Source organism: Chiloscyllium punctatum, chromosome 34 (assembly GCF_047496795.1).
Source record: "Chiloscyllium punctatum isolate Juve2018m chromosome 34, sChiPun1.3, whole genome shotgun sequence".
NCBI classification, from domain to species: domain Eukaryota; kingdom Metazoa; phylum Chordata; class Chondrichthyes; order Orectolobiformes; family Hemiscylliidae; genus Chiloscyllium; species Chiloscyllium punctatum.
In genome coordinates this window covers 6,427,813-6,436,015 of record NC_092772.1, presented here as the reverse complement: position 1 = coordinate 6,436,015, position 8,203 = coordinate 6,427,813, and positions in this window count along the sequence as shown.

Below are 8,203 nucleotides of genomic sequence, written 5' to 3'. Positions count from 1 at the left end.
CATCTGCAGTCCTCACTTTCTCCTAATAGATAATGTGAAAGTCGACTGCAAATTTGGCATTTATTTCTGAAAGAATAGATTATAAAGCGAGGGACGTGTTTCTATAATAATGCCAGTCATTTGTGAGATCGCAATTGAGTACTGTGAACAGTTTTCATGTCCTGACTGCAGGAGGGATGTAATTACCATGGAGGCAGATCAGAAGAGGTTTACTAGACTGATTTCGGAGATAAGGAGTTTGTCCTCTGAATAGAGATTGAGCAATTCAGGCCTATACTCTGTGGAGTGTAGAAAAATGGGAGGAGATATCTCTTAGGACTGGACAATGCTAAAGGTGATTGATAATGTCGACATGCATTGGGTATTTCCTCATGTGAGGCAATCTACAACAAGAGATCATAGTTTTAGGATAAGTGGAGATGAATTAAAACAGTGATGAGAGAACTTCTATCAAAAGATTGTAAACCAGTGTAATTCACTGTTCCAGAGTGCAGTGGATGCTGGGATATTGAGTAACTGAAGGGATATGGAGAGTGGGCCGGAAAGTGGGACTGAGACCGAGATGACATCAGCCATGATTATATTCAATGGTGGAGTAGGCTGACATCAGCCATGATTGTATTCAATGATGAAGCAGGCTGATTTCACATATGATTGTATTCAATAGTGGAGCGGCTGACATCAGATAAGATTGTATAATAGTGGAAAGAGCTGGCATCAGATATAATTGTATTCAGTGGTGGAGCAGGCTGACATCACATATGATTGCATTCATTGGTGGAGAGCACTGACATCAACCATGATTGTATTCAATGGTGGAGCAGGCTGACATCAGCCATGATTGTATTCAATGGTGGAGCAGACTGACATCAGAAATGATTGTTTTCAACGTTGGAGCAGGCTGGAGGAGCTGGATTGCTGACTGATGTTCCTCGTCCTTATTCAGCACTTCGAATGTGTTACACAGAAATGGAGGAGGACTGGTTATCGGACAGAAAGCAGGCACTCCGGATAAATCAGATTTAATCAGTTTAAAATAATTTAGCCAGTAGGGTCACACAGTGACTAGTACAGGGTCCTCAGCTATTTACCATCTATATCAATGATCTAAAGGAGTGGAACAAATGTACTGTAACTACGTTTGCCAATGGAACTAAGATAAGCAGGAAATTAAATAATCAATGGAAGTTGTAGAGTCTGTAAATGGATATGGACAAGTTAATCAATGGATAAAAGTTTGGCAGGTGGGATTTAACGTCATATATAACCTGTCATTTTCTTCCAGGAAGAACAGCAGGCAGTATGTTACTGAAATACAGAGGGATTACTGGACTTAGTGATACTGTGTGTACTGGAGGGTTCACTTTGAGCCGTTCAGACATGGCATGTGTTGCTCCATCACCCTGATCGTCTGCTGCCTGATGTTGCCAGCGGGCCGATTGCTCTCATCCACCATACATAAGGTTGAGGAGGCAAGGGTGAGACAGTGCTCGAGAAGGTTGCAAGATAACCAGGGTGGAACTGAAGAATGAACTCAGGAGAGATAAAAGTGTGCATGATAAAGGCTTGGCGGGTAGAATTAAGGTAAAACCTAAGATGTTCTACACTTATGTTAGAAACAAGAAGATGGCAGAGTAGGGCTGATCAGTGATAGTGGAGGGGACTTGCGTCAGGAGGAGTTAGGGGAGGTTCTAAATGAAGGTTTGCTTCAGTTTTCACTAATGAGAGGGAACTTGACGCTTCTGAGGACAGCAAGAAACAGGTGGATATGCTAGAACAGGAGGATGTGTTGAAAACTTTGAGAAATACATGGATAGATAAATTTATTTGGCTAAACAGGAAATGCCCTAGGGTACTACAGGAAGCTGCGCATTTAGCAATGATATTTGCATTCTCACTGTACACTGGAGTCGTGCCAGATGACAGGAGGCTGGCAAAAGTTAATGCCTGGTTCAAGAAATGGAATAGGGTTAATCCTGTGAATTATTGGCCAACCAGTCTTACACCAGTAACGGGCAAAGTATTGGAGAGGATTTGAGAGACAGGATTTATGAATACTTGGAAAATTATAAATGATTAGAGACAGTCAACATGGCTTTGTGAGGAGCAGGTCATGCCTCATAGAACTTATTGAATTCCTTTAGGATGTGACAAAACACGTTGATGAATTAGAGCAGTGGATGTGGTATATATGAATTTTAACAAGGCGTTTGATAAAGTTATTCACGGGAAGCTCATTCACAAGATAAGGACGCATGGCTTACAGGGAGGTCTGGATGTCTGGATGCAGAATTGGCTGGCCCACAGAAGACAGAAGGTGGTGGTAGATGGAACAGATCCCGCCTGGAGCCTAGTGACTAGCTTGGTGATCTGTTCTGGGACATCTGCTCTTTGTGATTTTTTTAATAAGAGAGTTGGATGACGAATTGGAAGGTTGGGTTCATAGGTTCGCCGATGTCACGAACTTTGGTGGAGTTGTGGTTAGTATGAAGGGCTCTTGTAGGTTGCAACCGGACATTGACAGAACTGAGCTGATGAGTGACAGATTGAGATAAATCTGGAACAGCGGGATCTTGGGGTCCATGTCTATAGATCCTCAAATTTGCCATCCAGCTTAATACTGTTGTTTAGAAGGCGTATGATGTGTTGGCTTTCACAGCCGGGGAGCTCAGTTTCAGAGCTGTGAGGTTATGCTGCAGCTCTATAATCCCACTGTTTAACCCACTGTGATGAAGTTGAATGCTGTTCTGCATTGAGAGTTTGCAAGTACTTGTCATATGACCAGCTAATATTTTCAAAGTGTACTGGACTGAAACTATGTAACATCTGTCTGTGAAACAGATGTATTGAGATTTGGATGCTCTTTTGACAACTATTCGACTACAGCCACTGTCTGGTTTATGTAATTTTAATACAGTTTTTCTTTAATTGGAAGAGTATATTGTTAAAGGTGGAGGAAGATAACAGTTCAGAGAAAGGGAAGCTTAGAGTTGGGAATAACTGTTGTTGTTCAATGTTCACTTTTAGAATTAAGGAATACATTGATATTATTTCCTGATAAGTAGCATAATTTGCGAGCTCTCTGTCACTCGACTTTAACAGATTATGAGCGAGGTGAGCTTTTCTGAGTGTTTGGTTTCATTAACAGAAGGGTTCATCGCCGTGTCATAACACCACACTTGTAATACCGTGTTCTAGTCACCTCATTAAAGGAATGAGGTGGAAGATATAGAGAGGTTGCAGAAAATTACCTATGGAACAGCAGAAAGATTGACACAAGCCACACAGAGTGAGTGAAATATTGAGAAAGTCACCACGTGAAAAAATAAACACTGGCAGATTCCCGATGTCTATTTAAACATCAGTGTGCCACTGGGTGCAGTACATCTGTATTGATTATTGGGTATCTGTGTGTGCATGTGCAGCTGTGTATTGGTATTTGTCTATGTGTGCATGTATGAGTATATGTGCTATTGCATCAGTCTCCGTGTGTGTCTGTGCATCTATGTTCATCTCTGTGTGTCTCTGCATGTCTGATTTTGTCACTGTCTGTATCTGTGTTTCTGCATTCATCGCTGTGTATATCTGCATATCTGTATTTGTCTCTGTGTGTATCTGCACGTCTGTATTTTTCTCAGTGCTTATCTACATGCCTGTATTTATGTCTGTGTGCAGCTGCTTGACTGTATTCGTCTCTGTGTGTATCTGACTGTCTGTATTCACCTCTGTTTGTATCTGCGTGACTCTATTCGTCTCTGTGCGTATCTGCCTATCTCTGTGTGTATCAGCGCATCTGTTTTTGTCTCTGTATATCGGTTTATCTGTGTTCAGCTCTGTGTGTATATGTGTATCGGCATTCGTCTCTGTTGGTATCTCTGTGACTTTATTCATCTCTGTGTGTAACTGCGTGTCTATATTTGTCTTTCTGTGTATCTGTGTGTCGGTATTCATCTCTGTGCATCTGCCTGCCTGTATTCATCTGTGTGTGTCATTAATTCATCTCTGTGTGTATCTGGGAGACTCTATGTGTACCTGCGCGTCTGTGTTTGTCTCTGTGTTTATCTGTGTGTCTGTTTTCATCTCTGTGTCTATGTGTGTGTCTGGATTCGTCTCTGTGGGCATCTGTGTGACTCTATTCGTCTCTGTGTGTATCTGCGTGTTTGTGTTTGTCTATGTGTGTATCTGCGTGTCTGTATTCAACTTGCGTGTATCTGCATGTCTCTATCCATCTCTCTGTCTATCTGCGTGTTTCTGTGTGTAATTTCGTGTCTGCATCCGTCTCTGCGCATCTGTGTGCCTACATTCATGTCTGTATCTGTGTGTGTGTATTCGTCTCTATGTCTATCTGCATGCCTGTATACATATCTGTATCTGCATGTCTGTGTTTGTCTCTATGTCTATCTGCATGCCTGTATTCATGTGTGAATATCTGTGTGCCTGTATTCGTCTCTGTGTGTATCTGTGTGTCCATGTGCACAGAGGATCGGTCCGGCTCTCTGGTGTTTAAAGTGATGCAATGTCCCCCTCTGCTGGCCTTCACACTCCTCTGCGTGGACAGCGCCACAGGGTGACAACCATCAGGGAATTCAGTCTGGGATGGAGGGGGAGGGAGGCAGCTCATAGCGCCATCCAAACTGACAGAACCATCTGCACACGCACACACACAGAGTTTGGAATTTGGAGGATTGTAATCATACTGAGGACCCTTAGAGTGGAGAATGTTCATGTAAAGTTATGTCGATGGTCGCTCTGCAATGTGGAAGTGATTTGTCTTTGAAGATTATTCATGACAAGGACTGCACAAGTTAAAGAATGTTTCCACCACAAATGCTTCCAAGAAAGGTTGACGGAACAATTTGTAAGTCAATGCAATGAATATATTACACTTTCATTATCTTGAAATGTTTTACAATATACTCCTACAAATTATAAATGAAAAAAGTTTGAAAATTCCTAAAACTGACACAGTGGTGGTGATAATATCTCAGGAACGATATCGCTAGGTACCACACGAAACTGGTCTGTGCTTTAAAGACGTTATTTGAAAAACCAAACAGCCATGTAATGTGAGAGATTGACAGTATGTACTGTTCTCTGAAAGAAACAAAATAAAACTGACACTAGTGCAAAGGCATGGGGAGGCGAGCAGAGGGTGGTATTGTATAACTATAAACTAAACAGGGACAGACGTAGAGGTGTGGGGGTGGTGAGGGGTTGATCTCAATTTCAATGGATTTACCCCAAAAAACGGCAAGACCTCGTCTCATGGAGATACACACAAACATACGTTAAACACGTTAAACACACAACACATATACATACAGATATGGACACACAAACAAACACACACACTCCTGCACACAGTTTCTTTAAGATAAGTTGAATAAGCTTTTCATTAATTCGGGAATCAGTGATCATTTGGCGAAGGCAGGAGAATGTCGGTGAGAAACAGTTCAGCTGTAATCCAATGGCACAGCAGATCCAATGGGATAAGTGGCCTGATTCTGCTCTATTTTCCCATATTCAGGAGAGAGTCGCTTTCAAAGGTTGAATTTGATTGCAGATTACAGGGTTAAAGGTAGGATTCTTAACAGTGTGGAGGAACAAAGGAATCTTGGGGTCTACGTCTACAGATTCCCCAAAGTTGCCAAAGCCCTCAAGGTGATAGGGCTGTTAAGAATGTGTATGATGTGTTGGCTTTCATAAGTTGGGGGATTGAGTTAAGAGCTGCGACGCTATGCTGCAGCTCCATAGAGGCCTGGTTAGACCACACTTGGAATATTGTGTTGAGATCTGTTCGCCCCATTAAAGGAAGGATGTGGAACCTTTAGAAAGGGTGAAGACGGGAGTTCCCAGCACGTTGCCCGGCCTGTAGGGCATGTCTTATGAAGAAGGTTTGAGGGAGCTTTAGCGTTTCTCATTAGAGTAAAGAAGGATGAACAGTGAGTTGACAGAGGTGTGCAAGATGATGAGAGGCACAGATAGGATGGATAAGTAGAGTCTTTTTTCATAGGGTAGAAATGGCTAAAACGAGGAAAACATAATTTTAATGTGATTGGAGGAAGGTTTTAGGCAGATGTCAGAGGCAGATTGTTTACACAGGTAGTGATAGGTGCGTGGAATGCACTGCCAGCAGTGGTAGTAGAATCAGCTACATTAGGGATATTCAAGTAACTCTTGGATAGGCACATAGATGAGAATAGGATGAAGGCTCTGCAGTTTAGTTTAATCTTAGAGTAGGATAAAAGGTCGGCACACCATTGAGGGCTGAAGGGCTCTTACTGTGCTGTACTGTTCAATGTTTATTTGGAGAGGTTTGAGGGGAAGAATGGTCTATATCTGTTCGTAATTGTTGTGTCAAAAGAATGATGATTGGTTTGAGGGGAACTTATTTTGAGAATAAGAGCATTCCTATTTCAGACTGGGAAAGGGATGTTCCTTTCTCTTTAGGATTGTGTGGTCTGTGGTCTTCTCATGCCCAAGGAGCAGTGAAGACTGGGTTACTGAAAACACTCAAGGAGGAGTTATATAGATCGTTGATGAACAAGAGAATCAATGATTGTTGGGAACAGACAAGAAAGGGATGCTTAGTTGCAAACACATTAACAATGTACATTCTGAATTCTGCAGCAGGCTCGAGGGGCTGAATGGCCACCTGCTGCTCTTGCTTCTTGTGTTGTTCACTCACTCAAACCCACAATGCTGTTACAGAAGGTGAGGAAGATCGCATTCAGCCATTCTGGATCGATTCAATGAGACATGAGGAGGCTATTCTGTCCCTCTAAGGATTTACACAGGAATAGGATGAAGCTCTTCAGCTATTTCAGTAAATTATGCAGCACAAGGGGAGATCACACCTACTTCCTAGATTGCTGCACAGGAAAAGGGGAGCCCTAGGTAACTATCAGAAAATAGATAGTCGGGAGAAATGTGTATTTTCGGGTTGGAAATCTTTAACTTGGTGAAGTGCCTCAGAGATCAGTGAAACATCAAAAGCCATTTAGAATCTGTAAATGATTTGCGTGTGGGGACTGATTAGATTGAACTTAATTGTCTCAACCACGAAGATTCGATAAGATGTCAAGAAGAGGTAGAGAGTCTGTAATGTGATATAGACAGGGAAGGTTAGTTTGCAAACCTTCAGCAGAAGGTCCCTTGTAAACCTTCAGCAGAAACAGGATAATATGGGCTACCGAAGTTTGTGCTGTGGCAGAAGGGTAAAACAACAGTAAACTAATTAAAAGAAGAGAGATCACAAAACTCAGTTGTACAAAGGCATTTATTCACCCTGGTACATTCATCACATGGGGTTAGTATGCAGATGCAGCAAGTAATTAGGAAGGTATATAGAATGATTACTTCATGAAAAGGCTATCAGGATGTTTTACTGCATCTGTACAGGGGATTTCTGAGTCAACATCTGATGTAGTGTGGGCTGTGATGATTCCATAAACTAAAAAATAAATATACTCAATCACTTTAGAAGCTTTGCGAAGATGTTTCACTGTACATGCTCCTGGAAAGAAGGCCTTATTCTGTCATAAAGCACGGAAACAGACCCTTCACTGCACCATGTCCATGCCGACCAGATGTCCTAAATTAATCACAATCTATTTGCCAGCATTTGGCCTATGTCCCATAAAACCTTCGTGTTCACTCAAATGGCTTCATTCAAATGGCTTTAAATACCGTAGCTGCCCCAGCCTCCAACGTTTCCTCTGGCAGTTCATTCCATACACTCTGTGAAAAGTTACCACTTTTGTCCCTTGTAAATCTTTCTCCCCTCACCTTAAATCTATGTGCTCTAGTTTTGGACTGCCCTAAGCTAGGAAAATGTTCTTGGATCTTCACCATTTCCTTGCTCCTCATGATGTTATAAACCTCTATAAGGCGAGAGCACTTCAGGATTGAGAACGAGAGGCGTTCGTATTTAACCATATAAGATATTGAGGATCGTGTATCTGGTGCATAGCCTATGGACATTTTCTCCGGTATGGGAGTCTAGAACTGAGAATTCAAATTTAAGAAAACAACATGTGTATGTCATATACTCTTTTCATAGTATAAGAAAGCAAGTACTATGAAGCCATGATTTTCTTGGACAAAATTATGAGGACACATACAAACGTATCTTCATTAAAACTCCTACATGGAGCAGAGAACAGGGACATAGTCCTACAGTTCCAAGAATGTTCAAGGAGGC